At 43.4% G+C, this 16,473-nt stretch overlaps 1 long non-coding RNA gene across 2 annotated transcripts; it reads right to left on the reverse strand.

The window, feature by feature from the left end:
* Positions 1-281: 281 nt before the first annotated feature.
* Positions 282-16,423, reverse strand: LOC139587308 (uncharacterized). Of its 2 annotated transcripts, XR_011678367.1 has the most exons (3): positions 15,467-16,381; positions 14,803-14,947; positions 282-3,478 (listed from the first exon to the last, which is right to left on the reverse strand). It is a non-coding gene; the product is annotated as an uncharacterized lncRNA (long non-coding RNA). The 2 variants fall into 2 exon arrangements; XR_011678366.1 differs by lacking the exon at positions 282-3,478 and having other exon boundaries at positions 14,708-14,947; positions 15,467-16,423.
* Between the last annotated feature and the right edge of the window lie 50 nt (positions 16,424-16,473).

Consider the following 16,473-nt stretch of genomic DNA (forward strand, 5'->3'; position numbering starts at 1 on the left):
CACTCTTAATGCAAAGGGGATGTTACCTGTTTTTAATTTACCTGTTTTTAATTTAATTTACCTGATGTTACCTGTTTTTAATTTAATTTACCTGAATTAAATACAATGTGCTTCTGTTCTCCATTTTCTAGCTAGTCTCCCCTGTATAAGGTGTTGATGTGACTTTATTTCTTTCATCCATCTTCTTTTTCTTTTAAGAGTAAAGTATAGTAGAAATTAAGGATCCTAGACACTTCTGAAGGTTTAAGTAGCCCAAATTTTGGAAACTGAAGGGGGGAGGGGGTTTCACTAAGATGCTTTCGAATTAAAAATGGTTTGCAAGCACCAAGCCCATGATGTTCTTTGATGATCTGTCACAGCTCTACCACTACCACTGTGGGAAGCAGTACATGGGGAAACAGCTCTTATAGAAAAGCCAGTGAGATAAATCTTGAAATAATTTTACCAACATTAGGCATCCTATTTTAGGAAGAAACTGAAGAGAGGATTTTTTTTTTTTTTTTCACATAAAATACTGATATTTCCAAAAGCAAGATATTCATAGGTGATGAGACTGATTTACAGCAATAGTGCACACAAACATTCACTTGCTCCTAGATTGTGAGCAGGAACATCAGACTCATTTCTAAATTAGGCAATTGCACCTGTATGTGTAACATTCCAAACATAGTAGGTGCTTCTTACTGTTTCCCTATGTCTGATTTTGAAAAATCTGTTCCTTGCTAGATTGAACTCCTTGCTTCTCAAGTATCTTCTCTAAATACAAGTTCACATGTGACATTCATCCAGGAGTTCTCTGCAGATTCAGTTCTGATGCTGTACTTTCAGATGTTATTTGTTTTCATTCTTCCATAACATTTTTCAGTCCTCTCTGTCATTTCTATCTAGCTCTCAATAAACCTTTATAGTCCTGCTATGCTGTTTTCATGGTTTCTCCAATAACCTCTTTGAAGTGGCTGGACAAGCTAGACCATCTCTGAAATGATACAAAACATTTTCCTAATGTGGATATTATGTGTGCCAAGAAATTCCTGAATCCCTTTGAGTACTCCCATACTGCATTCATGAATGTCAGCAGCAGCCACAGGAGCTGTCTGTCCTTGCTGGAGCCTCCTTCTTCCCAGGAAGGATATTTTGCACCTCTAGGTTCCACATCTGCCACTGCCAGCTCTAAGAAAGAGTTTCCCATCCCTCAACAGGAAATATTCCATCACCCACCCAAAGCCCATCAGGACTAATTCTATTCAGTATCTAAGCAACAATTTAGATAGCAAATGTTGGGGGGGAGGGGTGGGGGGAGGAATTTATGGCCAAATACTGTCCCAATGTCTCTTTTTAAACAATGACCCTTTTTTCCTGCTTCTTGTCTAGACCAAGTTCTGATCACTCAGGAAAGGCCAAAGCAAAGGCACTTTAAGCAGAGACATAAAACCAAGATTGTGTCCCATGGTAATTCTGGATTTCCAGCAGAGCTGCTCTTCAGCTGTTGCAAGAGCCTTTACACAATCAGGGTTGCTCTGCTCCTCTCCCTGCCCTGTAGGGAGGTTTCCTGCCCTGCCTCCCTCAGCACCCAGGCTGTCACAGCCCAGCTGGGGTTTGTGGCCGAGGTGCAGAGCAGGGCTGTGCCTGGGAGCTGTGCTGTGCCCTGGCTGGGAGCACAGCCCTGCCCAGAGCAGCCTGCAGGACCCTGGGCAGGGCAGGGCTCCTGCTGCTCCAACTGCTGCAGGCCTGCTAAAGGCAACCAGGGCTTGTTCTGCTGTCTCTATTTGGGAGAACGTTCAAATACCAAAGTTAAATCCAGGCTTATCCTCTCTTTTCTTTACATAAAAGCTTCCACTCAAAGCAGATGTTCTCAAATCTATTATCCTCTATATTGTTCATATTGGTTCTAATTTTTCCCACGTTGCTCAAAGCTCTATCCTCAGGTGACTGTTCTCTGAGCTTTCCCAGCTCAGCTTTAACTTTCAAATAAGATTTATCCATTAAAAAACAATTCTACTGCTTTTTGCAGCTATCATTTTGTCACATATGGATTTATTCAATAAATGCTTTTAATAGCAACATTTCTAGGCTTTGTTTGTCAAGAGCTGCCAGGCTTTTACAAGCTGGGGTTGGCACAGACGCTGAATTGCCTCTCTGTACCCAGGGGAGAGCTTCCTGCTGGGCATGACAGAGGTCCTGCACACATAAGTAAATGAAAGGAAATTAAAAATATGGGTAGCTACATAATTCACAGCCAGTAAATGGTGAAGAGTATCAGGCTTCCAGCAACTTCTGAACCTCAGCAAACATTCTAATAAAAGCAGGGATATGTGATTTTAATTTGCTGTTCCAAGATCTACTGAAAAATCTAAAAAGCCCATTTTCAACACAAGCACCAGGACAGGGAACTATATAAAGGCCATCAGCAAGAGCAAATTCAGCCAGCCCAAGGGCACTGGGAAGTCACAGCTGACAGGACAGAAAAGAGGTCAAGATCAGTATGCCAAGAATCTTTCATTCATGGGTCAGCCTGAAATTAAAGAGCATTGCTGCTGCCTGCCTGCCTGCTGCAGAGCAGTGGGTGCCCAGTATTTGTGTCTTGGTGCACCCTGCATCCACCCATGCAGGCCTTCACAGGTGTCTCCTGAGCAACTGTGGAAGGTGGTGGTTAAAAAAAGAGGAAGTCTTTCCCTCTGTTCTGTTTCCCCAGTCCTTTCTGAGGTCTTCAGATGTCTATTGCTAAAGTGTCCTCCTTGAAAGTGGAACAATACTAAGTTTGTCTAAAGCAAAATCAAAAATAAAAAAGACATTGTCTAATATTATTTTTTAGGTTTCTCAAGAACTCTTAACTTGTTTTGGTGCATCTTTTGCTTTCTTTCAATGAAATATTTAGTACACTCAGACATTAATAGGATTTCTTTTTGCTCATCTTCCTCCATTCTTTCCATACTTACCCATTCAGTCCCACAAGGACTTATTAATTAAATTCTCTCAGAACAGTGTTATCTCTCTTTTACTATCTCTATTTTCTGTACTGCAGCTTGTGTACATTGTAGAGAGGAACCAGAGAGAGCAAAGAACCAAATAAAAAGATCCCTCCAGGAATACAGTATTCGATTATACAAAGAAAACCAGCAGTTCCGATTGCTCATCCTTATTTCCCAGAGGAGGCCTCAAATGTCTTTGTTCTTTGGCTCTTTAACAAGAATCTCCTTTTCTGGTAAAATCATTTTACCTGTGAAGTGCAGGCCAGGCTTTTGGTCACATTCACCTGCTTTTCCATTAGCAGCTGTAACAATTTGTTCTTCTCCGTGCCTGGCCTCCAACAAACAGCTTTGGGGTATTTTGCAGCTCCCCATGGCTTTGTGCCTGGGCTCCAGGACCTTCCACCAGACCAGGGTTTCCAGGGGGAACCTGTGAACCACACAGAGGGCTCTTCTCACAAACATCAGAGTGTCATAAATGTGTTATTGCTGACAACAGTCATGATGAGATCCTGGAAAAACCAAAAAAAAGAATAAGCATGGGCCCCCAAGCCCCCTCTCATCTCCTGAAGGGCTGCACCCGTTTTATGGACAAGGAACAACTTCTGCTCCCAGAGTTGCCAAAGTCAGGTCCCCCAGTGCTAAAGTGACCACAAATAACAGAATAACTCCTACAAACATAAATGGGAAGTACAGCAGTATATATAATTAACTGAGCATTTCAAGCTGTGAACTCCATCTCCTTGAAGTCCACAAGTTTTGTGACTCACAGCCATCACACATAAGGTATATGTGCACACATATACATGTCTTGATACGTTCAGTATTTTGTTCTTGTCTAAAAATAAGGTTGCAAAATTGAATGGGAAAATCCATGTGCTCCCTTACACTGAGAACCTGATATTACCTCCAGTTTACCATTTCCCAGCTAGCTAGATATTGTATCACTTACATTGGATCTCCCCCAAGATTAATGGCATCATCTGTGCAGTGTTAACAGCCTAATCTTGCTAAATCTCTTTGTTTTGAATGTGATTGTGCCTGATCTTCATTATTTTAATTGTTTAATATATTATAATTAAATAGATCTAACAGATTCCAGTTCAGCCTGACATAGTCACTTCTGTCTGTGAGCTGTGGGCAGCACAGGAAAAACCAGGCTGATTCCAGGCTTTTCAGTCCAGAGACCAGGTACTATTTTTGCCACTGTCTTGTTTATCTGCAGGCAAGTGATCTTTCTGTTTCTCCCAGGGATTCCAGCTTGCTGTGTTTATAGCCTGACTGGATCTCAGCACAGGTTGACATCTTTACCTGGATTGTTAGGGAAGCAGGAATAACATCCCCCAGCCCATCCCATGCACAGCTCCCTTCTAAGCAGGACTGGCTCTGGTTAAACAGAGCACAGCCCTACAGACCATGAACACACGCTTGTGAATATGTATGTTGTTTCAGCATAAAACATGGAAACCTCCCTTTCCTCCACACCCACCTCATGTCAAGTTCTGGCAAGATTTTGGGACTTCCCACAGGACAGACTTTCTGCCTACACCTTTTACTTGCTGTGCGTGACAGAGCCCCATCAGAGTCATGTCAGTTTTTTCCTGGGAATGCTGCTGCTGCTGCTGCTGCATGCACAGGCATCCAGACCCTTTGCACCACCTCTCCAATGGTGCATCTTCATTCTGCCCACAGCCAGCTTGAAGCAAAGAAAAGTTTTTTGTCGGGGATTAAGAGCTATTTCTTCCAAAGGTAGAGCTGTGAGAAGAGCAAGTTTTTCTTCCCAACAGTGAATGAAGCTGCCTTCACCCTAACACAGCACTTCAGTGGGAAGAGCACTCACCCAGGACATGGAGGACTCCAATTCACTTCTCCACCTCAGAGAAGGCAAATCCATTTCTTTAGGGCACACTCTTCCTATTAGTCTCCACAAGGGGATCTTTAGCTCCTGCTAAATGTTTGTCTGAAAATTAATAACAGAGCATTGATCCTAATAGCAACAGCGGCCTGCTGGTCTGCTGTCCAGAGCTCACAAACAAGGGTGAAAAGATTTGCTCCTGCTCTGTACCCTATGGACTGCTTTTGCATCTTGTCTGGTGATCACTGTGTAAAATAAATTCAGGATATCTTTCCCAGGAGTATCAGGGCTCCCTAGCACCCTCCTTGCAGCAGTAAGCAGCACAGTGAAAGACCAAACCCCTCCTTATATAACAAATCAGACCTAGACTGAATTCATCATGAAAAAGAAGATGGGAAGAAACAAACAAACGCAGAAACCTGCTGCTGTCATCTCCATGAGAAAACCACATGTTAATGCCCCCCAGCCTGATAAAAGACATTCCCTTTGGCATTGTGGGCAGCCAGCTGCCTGGGGTCCCTTGACAGTAATGAACAGATGCTCCAAGGAAGACACAACAGGTGTGATGTGAGAAGAGCAGCATGCACTTGGTGCAGCAAAGATCCCCCCCCAAGGTTACAGAACAAGTGCCCACCAGTACCACACCTCAGGAACACTGCCTCTGCAGTACCCATGGTTTTGTGGCAGCCAGCCTTCTCTAGAAATGTCTCATCAAGATTAATTAAGACCCTCCCCCAGAAATCCCAGGAAAAACATTATCTTACTTGGGGACCTTGGCACAAAAGAGCATAGAAAAGGATCTCTAGCAAACATGGAGATTGATTTCAAAACACTAGGGAAAAAAATGTACCTCCTGTATTTTTGAATCCCTTTAATAATTGTCAGATCTGTAAAAATATGCAGTTAGACCAACTGTAATCAAAATAATATACTGTGTGTTTTTGTCATCTTGTTTAGGGATTCTTTTCTACTCCCAAAACAACACAGGCTTGTTTTTAGGTAGAGACACTTTTCTTCTTGCAATTTGTTTTTTCTCTGAAGAAAATCCACTTTCAAATTATATGCAGGATGGATTAATAAATTTGAAGCAGTTTCCAGGCTGTTAGAGGTGCAAAGGGAAAGTTTGTGGCATTGGGGCCAGGTATGCTCACATCCACCCCAGTAGCCATGACCACAGACTGGGAGGAACCTGGCAGGAGCTATTGTAGCCCAGGGAGAATTTGTCAGAGCAAGAAGCTTGCTGAGGAAGGGAGGAGCAAGACAAAATCACCAGCAAGGCTGGTCTGTGGGAGGAAGATCACAGCAGGAGGGAGAGCGGGAATTTTTGGTTGGTGGCAAAGCACCAAGGCACAGGAAAAGACCACATCAGTTCTGCATATATCCAAATGAATGTATTGAGCAGTCCTCGACCACCCTCTGAGCTGCTATGCCATATTTACTTGAGGAACTGATCTGCTGGGGATATAAATTGTTGTAGGAATGTCAGAGTGATGCCAGGGAATGTGTGAGCCAGGGGCAGGACATGCTAACAAACTCCCAAATCTTCCTGGGAATGGCACACTGTACAAGTGCCAGGAGAGGATTCATTTACAGCTGAGGTGAAGGTACATCAGCCTAGCTTGTTACCCAAAAACCCGGAGGAAAAATCTTCCCTGATTGTGTCCAGATGCTGAGGAGTAGCTTTGGTGTCACAGACCAAGTGCTTATGCACTGAGAACTCAAAAGCTTCATCAGAATGAGAACTCCTGACTGTGCTTTCCTCATCACCAGGTACCAGTAGGAGATGGAGAAAACAACAAGTTCAGAGTCAGAGAGTTTCTTCATCAGTGTTGAGCAGCTGTAGCACAGACTGCATTGACAGATGGATATAAGCCTGGAATTCAGGACATTTTGAGAACTTCCTGCCTGGACATCAACCACAGCTCTAGCTGGACACCTCCAAATCTCCACCTTGTCCTGTAAACTGCTTCTTAAAGAAACCTCTACCCCATGTGCTTTCTGATAGTTGCAGGATACAGTACAGATCTTTCTACATCCCATGAGATTATCTATGGATCTCATCTGTAGTAGTGATTTTTACTACTTCTTTTTCTTCAGCCCAATTTTGAAACTAGATAGGCTTCATTCTTTTATTACCCTCCTTCTTTTCTGTTTTCACAGTAAGTGGAACATTTTCTTCAGCAGTTTTTTTTTTTCCAAATCTTGTCCCTCCACCTATTCTCCTTAGAAAGGCACCTAATCTCTGCTTTTGAGTTTCTGAGCTTTCCTTGTGCATACCATCTTCTCTGAATAATTGGCTTAATCCATAGCCTAGCAAGTCTCCCTGTGCACTGTTGTCTCCATACAACTTTTTGCATTTGCAGGCGTGAGCTGTAACCAGCTCTGGTGACAATTTTTCTGTAAAAGAAGAAAAATGACATTGTAAAATCTGGAGCTGATCAGCAAATCTGTTGGTGAAGCTCAGAGCAACTTGCAGCATTCTGAAGTTAGTCTACTGCTATTATTGCTTATCGTATCATAGAGATCATCTGGTTACAGCCTAGTTGTACTCCTAATTAGCCAACCCAGAAGTCTGCCAAGTTTGAAAAAAACAAAATAGTTTAACTGAGAAGTGAGACATTAACTATTTGAGAGATAATATCATCTATAAACTTGGTAGTCTTGTTCAGGAGTTTAACCTTTTTCTTATTGAAATATCCTTTTCAAGTTAAGTGAAACAAAAAAGAGAACCCAAAAGTTGGGAGAAAAATAAAAGAGTGCCTGCCCTGTGAGACCTTAGGCCTGGATTTTTTTCTTCAAAAACCTTTCTTTGGGGTTTAGGTTTCAAAGTCTGCCCCAGATAAATGACAAGAAAGATTGGCTTGGTAACTCTGGCAAGCCACTAGCTTGCTGATATGATCTCAGTCCCTTTTTCAGCCTCAGGTTTTTCCATATGGCCACAGGGAAATCATATGGACATTAGCCTGAGAGCTCTCTCCCTACAGAGCCTTTCCCTGCAGGACTGAGTGTAGATGTCAATTTGCTGCTGACCTCTAAACGACTGTAAAAATGTAACTTGGCCACATTGCAAGTACTCCCACTAATTTTATACTTCCTGGGGCTTATCTATTATGCAAAACCAGTCAGGTTTCACAAGCTGGAAGTTGTGTGAAAGAGCAGCTTTTATCACAGCTCAGTACTATACATGTGTGTAGTCTTTGTTTTGACATCAGCTCAATTGTGTCCTGTTTAGATAATTGACCAGAGAAGAACTACAAACATTTCCAGGCCAGATAAGTTATCCATCTTGTGGAAGAATCTGACAGAAAAGACAAAAGAGGCGGGGCATTTTTCTTGGTTTCTCCAGCTTAGCTCATTTGTAAAATATACAACTCTCACATGTTTTGTAGAGCAGCACACACCTGTGGGACAGTTGCAAAACTCCGTATAAGAATATTATAAAACCATTGCAATGTACTATTTAAAATGTGTGTATAGGTTTGAAAAGTAATAATTTGCTTCATTCTAGTTAGCCTCTCTTAAACTAGATTCATTAGCTCCCACACACAACAGCTGGGTCTTCAAAATGTCAGGTAGCTGACAAGGGGGCATGATAAGAATCCACAAGTGTTTCAGGAGTATAAATATCAAAGCAGGAGATTCTCCAGTCAGGATGGAAAAGGGTAAGTAGCAATTAGTTTTGTTACAACTATTGACAGGAGCACATCCTAACAGCCTGGCTGAACTTCTTGGATGAAGAAACAGCCAGCCATTAAGTGGCTCACACCAGGGTGTATATTTGAGACCTCATTTCTAAATCAGACAGGATTCTTAGAGTGGTTAAGTTACAGAAATTGATGCTGAGCCAGGAGAGCAAAGGGAATACAAAGATAGTAACAGACTCCAGGGATCCTGGGAGGAAAAAAGGTGTTCAGGGCCAAAAGGAGGAAGAAGAGGCAGGGCAAGAGAACCAAGCTGTTCTGTAAGAACTTCAAAAAAAAAAGGTGGGGTTTGATTGATTGTTTTCATAGACTTACGTTCCTTGTCTCCTAAAATCTCTTCTGCCATTACAACCTCAGGTTTTCTTCCAAGGCCCACTGTCTATAGGGCATGTGCTGTGCTCAATCAAAAATCTCTGAGCCCACTCCATGGGGCTGGGGGCTCTCAGCGCTGTGCAAGGGCTGCATCCACCTGCCTCTGCCTCAGCACAGGCATTTCATTACATGCTTTGTCCCCTCTACAGCTGCAGTTTGTCACAGACCTTATTTATCTTGAGATTTCAGCTCATCTTTCAAATTTTCTTGAAACCCACTCCCAAAGTTTTTCAGGGGAATTGCTGAATGTACAGAGAGAGATAAACAACACAATCTCACAAAGGTAACTGCAAAGGCAACCAGGCTAAAAAATGCCAGGTTTTAATTTCTGACCCTGTTCATGCTAAATGCTGTCTAACACTCTGGCAGCAATATGTGGCCCTGAGATCTTCCTTCAGTATCCTACCAAGAATATAAAATAAATTCTGATAAATGTAGTCAGTATAAAATAAAGTGAGTTGAAATTGGTTGCTGGGATGCAAAACTGAAGCTGACAGGCAGTTGTGAGGAAACTTGCAAGAAAATGCTTATTTTATGTATTTCTTTGGGGCTTAGCAGCTTGGAGCTGTCAAGATGGTTTTGCACGTGCTCGGCAGCAAAAACAAGGGAACTGAGTGATTTTACCAGTAGAAAATGTAAATTCCTACTGCATTAAGCAAAGCTTCAAGATTAGAAGTGCTATTAATGCTATAACTTGAATAAAGTCACTTTAGTATGTATTTAGGGGCCTAAGTTTTCCTTGTAAAACTACATTTGAATTTCTTTAGTAGCCTGTTGTGATAATTTTGCCAAGGGCTTGCGGAAATCTAAGTAAAATATATTAGTAAATTTACCTCCATACACAGCTCTATCAAACTGTTCAGATACCACTAAGTGATTAATGAGATTTTTTTACTCTAGAAATTAAAAAGGACCACCTTATAAAATGACCTTTGAAGTGTTGTCTCATTTTATTTTTAACTTCAAATTATTATCTGATAAACAATTCGCTGTATTAATAATTCCTTGGATTACCTTAGAGACACATAGGATCAATATGTTACCCATTGATCCTTTTAATGGCAAAGGCTTAGAGTGAGAGTTTAGAAGTTGGTGTGTATCCTAGAGGAGTTATGCTGTTTCATTTTTAGGTCCTCCAGAAATCCTCAGAACATACCCTATGAGACTTGCATCTTAGCATTTTTTTTCTCATCCCTTTAACTCCAACAACTATGTTCTATTTCTAAAGAATGCTAAGAAAATAAATAATTTCTCTTTAAAAAATAACAGACAAACTCAGGATAAATTCTGCATGCAAGACAAGAAGCTCTGAAATTAAGTGGCACAACTGATTTGAACCAAGACATTATGGAGCCTTTCTCCTGACAATCAACATTAAAATAACATTAGCTAGTAAGAACAAATAAATAAAAAATAAGCCCAAAAATAAATCAAAGTAGGTATAATAGGATGATGTTAGTCTCAAGTTTGCTTGAAGACATCCTGTCTCTTCTGGCTACACTTTTTAAGTGTTACCCTGCTCACTCAAGAGCACTTACACAGAGTGGGAATGAATACAAGCTAAAGAGTTCTGAGTTCCCAAATCCTAATGGCCATTTTTGCAAAAAGTAAAGAACTGTATTAATCTATAAATGAACAGGGTTACTCTGGATTCAGTAATCCAGCCCTGTGGGAAGGACTGGGATAAGACTGATGCACAGTTAATTCATCAATGCCATGCTAAGTTCACTCAAACTCATCCTTGCAGCCCCAGAGGACTCGGGTTCAGTCAGTGCTCCCAAAGGAGCAGGTGTCCAACCACCTTCCTGCATCCCAGGGCACAGAATGCCCATCCTGGCACCATCCCTCTTGCTTCCTGGAGGGAGAAATGGTGAAGAAAAGAGATGTCATGGGCTCTGTATCTTTGGAAGACATGCAAATACCCCAGCATTAGGCAATCAGATAGGAAGGAGGATGTAATAAAATCATAATATATAAACCATGTATATTCTACTTGCAGGCCTCTATCTAGCCAAGTATTTTCAAACATTCATGTTAAATCTCCTTCTTGTTGCTGATGGTGGGGATATTTCATTTGGATTCTTCAAAATTCTGATGACTGCAGCAGCATCCCTAAAACACTTGCTCCCTAGCTGCATCTCAAAATAGTCTGATTAATCAACCTTACTCATGAGTGATGAACTTTGTTATTACATGCAACTTTTGAGTTCATATCTAATTTTAATAATTATAAGATCAGTGCAAGTACTGAAACAAACTGGATTTTCCCTGAGAAAACAGATACACCCAATGCAATGGCATGAAGCCTTTTTCAAAATAAGCTCTCAACAGCTCAAGAATTTGCACAGTTTCACAATGCCCCTACTGTACTAGAAGATTTCAGTGAAAGGAAATAAATGAGATTCAGGACCTCTGCACAGACACAAACATGCATATATGTATGTGACAGCCTCACCACCCAGACCTCTCAAACCTCCTTTCAGCTACTGGATTATTGGAAGTTATTGCAGCCCTGTAAGTGCAGCCAATTCCTGATGTTTTCCTCCATCTCATATACTGAGGGTCAGAAATAAAGTTCTTTAGAGTAAATTCAGCTCTTAGTTACCTCTGTGCAAACTCACAGTCTTTCATAAGTTTCGGGAGCTTTTTCTAAACAAGGAAGACCAGCATCCAGCTTCCTTTCTCAGAAAGGTCAGTAGGAAGCAAAGAGCAGTCCTGATTTATCTTCATCACTTGGTGACAGGTTCTGTGAAGGCAGTTGCCATTTTACATTAATTTTTTTCAGAATCAGGGAATGTGGTAACCTACAATTCATCATTTCTATGCTATTTATTTGTTGGGTATCCTGTCCTCCTTGGATACTTGTCACTGTTGACAAGATGTTTGCAAACATTTAAAAATAATTTTGGTGGAAACTATCTTCACATTGTACTGACAGGTGAACTGGAGGAATGACCCTTAGGGATACTTCGAACCATGCACCAACTCTCCAATATATATACATCTAAATGCATCCATATACAAAATCATTTAAGGATTTGAATCCAAGGTAAAATGCTACTTCTGCAGGACTTGCAGGTACATTGATTCTTTGGCTAGATTTGTAATTTTTATGAAAAAACTAGACTACAAACAGATGAGGAGACTACAGAATGTTTGATGAGGCCGAGAGAAAGGCCTTGTGAGATCCAGCAGCTCCAACTACTTTCCACTCAGTGATGGAAAATAGTAGCCTTATCCACAATTCATGATTTATCACTGGCACCAGACAGAGAGTCAGAATCTGACTCATTTTACAACACTGGGGATGGGGGAGGGAACAAAAAAGAAAATACTCTAAATGCATGCATCGTTCTCTTAAGTCTTTCAGGTGGGTCCACCTACAAGAGTGTCCTGAGGATGAAGAGTATCCATTGATCCAAAAGCACAATCAGACTACAAAAGAGGTGAACAAAAGATCTTATTCTATTCTGCAAAGCTTGAAGTTTGGCTTGCCAATCACAGGCAGTGGCCAAGGAAAAAAAATAAAGATAGGTACAATATATACCCAAAAATGTCAATAAATGTTTTATTCCAGAAAGGCTGTATTAATTGAAGGATCTTACTTTTGATAAGTGAGAGAAAGAAATTCAAAACTCTACAGAAGCACACAAAGGCTGCATAAAAATACACCCATATGCACATGATCATGCAGCCTGAGAATTAGCCCAGAAAGGTATGTAACAAAATCACAACAGTCAGGATTTTAAGCAAGCAGCTTTTGGAAATGTAGCTCTTAACAGTAGGAGAGCACACAACAGAGCTGCCAGCTCTCCTTTTCTTCCCTCTACAGGCCGTAAATTTGCAGAATCATCTCCTGGTCTCTGGGGAAATGCCCTTTGCTAGGCTGCCTTTGCTCATTTTCCTGTTCCCAGGAAAAAAAAACCCAAAACCACACAAACACCAACCAACAGTAACTCAGAACATCTCCATATTCTAGCAGCAGCCTGGTTAGCACCAAGGGTCACCACCATGGAGCCTTCCAGTCCTGAAAGCATTCACCAACTTCTAAGAGATATTCTTATGGATTTCCTGGGTTGTTGTTCCTGGTCTATGTGAGGGTGACCCCCAAAAATCCTGCCACCCTTTTCTAGTACGGGGATAACCCAGCCTTGTACTCAACTATTTTTAATTAATTCTGCTTAAGCACAAGAAAGAATAACTAAGCACTTGTGGAGAAAGGATGGGAAGGAAGAAGAACTAAAAGCTGATTTAAAGGGGAAATAAAATATATCTGGAATAATTTCTTCCCCTCCCCATCCCTGGATTTCTTCTTCTCATGTAAGAAAGTAAAGTAAGAATGAGTGTAAATAAACATGCATATATGTACTTTCATATGCAAATGTTTCTAACTCTACAAATGAGTTTTTGCTGCTGGCTGCCGCCTGACAGTCTGAGATAGTGAAAGTGCAAGTCATCGAACAAAAAGCTGTGAGGAGAGCAACAGAGAAAATGCATCTGAAGAACAGGAAAGCTGCTAAAAGCCCAGGTTTTTAAGAGACTGAGTTCCCTGGTCAAAACTGCAAAAAGCAAGACAAAATAAAACATTCCACAGTGGGGGAAAAGTGCAGGAAATGTAAGAATAAAAGACAGCAGGCGAGTATCTGTTTAAGAGACAGCATATGCAAAGGTGAGTAACAGCTAATTCCTCGGATCTGTTCCAAATGGCAGTTCATGAAATCCAGAGCAGTGGAAACGGTGTTTGGCAAAAATAGCCCACTGCAAGGGGAAAGAGTGCAGCAGCTATTGACGCACGGGCTGTTAGCAAACAAAACCACAGTGAGTGGCAATTAGGGGTGTTGCAGGAGATGTTCCGTTCACTCCAAACCCAAAAATAATGGAAAGGACAGAATGGAAAGGCTGAGGTTTTCCTTCCACAAAACTATTAACGCTGCCTACAGTACTAGAGCCTACTTCACACGGGATTCCCCTATATTTCCTGGAAATATCAAAATGCAATACACACTTGTGCTTCATTCTAATGCAGGCTCCAGTCTGGGTTCTTTATGCACTTTTAAGGATTGTAATTTGTCTTGCATCAATTAATTTTTCATCATGTTACCAGAAAATATTCAAGTACCTCAGAAAACGTATGCTCTATATTTGGGTGGTTGCCATTTCAATGAGACTTTTCTACAAAATAAGGGTTTTTAGCTTATGTTAAATATGAACTCTGTAACATAACTTGAAACAAGATGCAGCAAATGCTGTGCCATCATACCATCTGTGTTCAAGTACAGCTCTAAAGCTCTCCTCCTATTGCTTCCTAAAGTGGAAAATAATGGTAAAAAATAAAAACATATAAGATGAAGCATCGTGTATTGGAATACATTATGAACCTGAGCCTTACAATGTTTGTTTCAAAACCCCCCCCTCTGTACCTGTATACTCCAATGAAGCATCATTTAGAAAACACAGAGGAAGGTTATATCCTTCACATTTAAATTAAGCAACGGTGATGTTCTCACCTGACACAGCTAGTAAATTCTGGTAAGCTTCACTCTGCACAATATTGCCTATTTTGCTTTTTTTAGCTCTTTTCACAAGGTTTCCAACAATATTCCATAGGAACATTAGTGGAATTCATTAAACCTTGGAGTTAATTGAAGGAACTAGAACTGATGAGAAATAATTTTTAAAATATCCCACTGTTAATGTCTAAGATAACAGAGGCTGATGGGCAAAACTTATGTGGAGTACATTATGACAAACCCCAACATACATCTTAGGCCACAAGGAAGGATAGTAAGAAATCCAGAAACAAACTCTGCAGGTAAAATGCCACCACGGAGGAACTAACTGTTCTTTATATGATATAATGAAAAAAAGCCTGGTTTTTAAAAAGTCAACTTTGACATGAAGATACCACCTTTCTGATATTCAGTCAAAATACAGGATCACTGTTTTGAAGATGGAAGTGACCCCGTTCTGATGACTTTATCTCACTCTCAGGTCCACAGTCACATTGTCCCTGCAGGGTGCAAGGCCACTCTGGGAAGCTGTCCTGGAGCTGCCTGGAAAAGACAGAGAGAAGCGTGCAGGCAAGAGCAGGAGGCAGAGAATCTGCGGGAGAACTTGCAGATGCTGCTCTCTCTGCTACCGAACCAACCCGCTCCCGGCCACCCTAGAACACAAACACCTCCGCAACTTGGTCCTGCTTGCCAGAAGCGAGCACCTCGCTCTCCCCTCGCTACTCCCTCACTCTGCCCCACCAACAGATCGTTATGGCTGTAGCCATAAGCACAGGCCCGTCCTGCGGGAGTTGTTCCGAGCAATGAGCCGGGCGAGTGCCGCTGATCCGGCGGGAGCCGCTGCCGCCCGCTCCGGCCGCACAGCCGGGACACAGCCCCGGGCACGTGACCGGAGCCGAGGTTTGCCGTGGGGTTTGCACCGAGCGGGAGCTGCGGAGTTTCCCGCAGGCACGGCAGCCTGCAGCCAGCCCCGGCAGGGAACGCCCCTCCCGGTCCGGAGATGCTCCTGGCCCATGGCAGTGCCAGACACAACATGGATCTAGAAGAGAATCTTTAGCCTACCTGGCCCTTTTCAAAAAATATATCGAGGTGCTTTCTCCATCTTATTATTCTCCATTTTATTTCTAATCCTGTGAGACAGTGCTGATCCCAGAGCCCAGGAGAAAGCAGGAGAGGTCAGGACACTGCATACTTGAGCAAGGATTCAGGCTGGGGCATGCTGTTCAGTGAGGGGACAAGTGAATGCCGACTCCCAAGACCTTTAGGAAACAGGGTGGGTTTTTTCAGAAACTGAAAAAGCATTTCCAGCGACAGCAATGTTTATTAATACTCTTCCTACTCCTGTCAGCACGTTCTCAACGTTTGGGTGGTGCTGTCCGAAATGCCCGCTTGCCTTTCCAAGGGAGAGGCTTCCAGAGGGACCGTCCTGCGCCTGCGGAGCTGCTGAGCGCCCATCCGCCACCCCGGGGGTCTCCCAGGGCCCTGCCGCCATCCCCGGCCCCCCGTGCTCTTCCGGACCTCTCGTTTTTACCCCCAGCATGTGTCGCGCTCCCGGTGCAGGATGAGGCTGGGGTGCGGCTCGATGCGGAGCCGTCCCGCAGCCGCGCGTGTGCCGGGACACTCCCGGTCCCTCCACCGCCCTGGGGGCTCAGCCACCCAGCCACGCACGGGGCTCGCCGGGGCTTACTGGGGAGACCGGGCGCTCAGGACGGCACAAAGCCTGGAGAGCCCGCCCGGCCTGCGCGGGAGGCGGCGGTGACATCCGCGCACACCCCGCGGCCGCACGAGGAGGCGGTGCTGCCGCCCCCGCTCCGTGCCGCAGGCGCGGGCACCGCTCCACCGCCCACGGGCGGGTGCGGGGATCTCCCCGTGAGGCCGGGGCCGGTGCTGCGGGAGGGGAGGGGCGGGAAACGGCCCCCAGCCCGCGGCGCCCCCGGGACGCCCCGCTCGGCTCGGGGGTGGGGGCGGGGGTGCAGGCGCGCGCCCGCGGGCGGGGCCGCCACCGGCTCTGGGCGTGACCGCGGGGGGGGGAGGGAAGGTTCGCGCGCGCCCTCGCGCTCCGTTGCCAT

The sequence above is a fragment of the Agelaius tricolor genome, unplaced genomic scaffold (genome assembly GCF_023055355.1).
Source record: "Agelaius tricolor isolate 1412-34295 unplaced genomic scaffold, bAgeTri1.0.p SCAF_2, whole genome shotgun sequence".
Taxonomy (NCBI): domain Eukaryota; kingdom Metazoa; phylum Chordata; class Aves; order Passeriformes; family Icteridae; genus Agelaius; species Agelaius tricolor.